The following is a 353-nucleotide window of genomic DNA, read 5'->3' as shown; positions in this document are numbered from 1 at the left end:
AGTAATAGCCAAGCCGAGGTATAGCCTAGTCTAGGCCTAAACAATTTACTATATGCGAGTGTATAAAATTATGAAAAATATGATTAAAACGCAAAATTGTGAAAGAATAAAGGAAGAAGAAAGAATAGGAAAGAGATTTGGAGCGGCTGAAATATTTTCCGAAAATATACAATAGTAGTCAATATGCTATTATTGCATTACGTTTTTGTAAACAAATTTGGGCAGAAAAAAAAAATGAAATTAATTTTTATACATTAAAAATTAACGTAGGCCTATTTTTCATGCGTTTTAATAAGCAGATATTGATGCGTACATACAGAACAATGCGTGAAAGTACAGAACAACACACAATG

At 30.0% G+C, this 353-nt stretch overlaps 1 protein-coding gene across 1 annotated transcript in view; it reads right to left on the bottom strand.

Annotated features, from left to right (window-relative positions):
• LOC117121683 (fibrinogen-like protein A) overlaps positions 1 to 353 on the bottom strand; it is a 7987-nt gene that overhangs the window by 6358 nt on the left and 1276 nt on the right. The gene's annotated exons all lie outside the window — the stretch shown is intronic.

Source organism: Anneissia japonica, unplaced genomic scaffold, assembly GCF_011630105.1.
Source record: "Anneissia japonica isolate Jap-2015-1 unplaced genomic scaffold, ASM1163010v1 scaffold287709_len1912824_cov184, whole genome shotgun sequence".
NCBI classification, from domain to species: Eukaryota; Metazoa; Echinodermata; class Crinoidea; order Comatulida; family Comatulidae; genus Anneissia; species Anneissia japonica.
The sequence above is the reverse complement of the archived record's forward strand: the minus strand, read 5'-3'. Positions and strand labels throughout refer to the sequence as shown.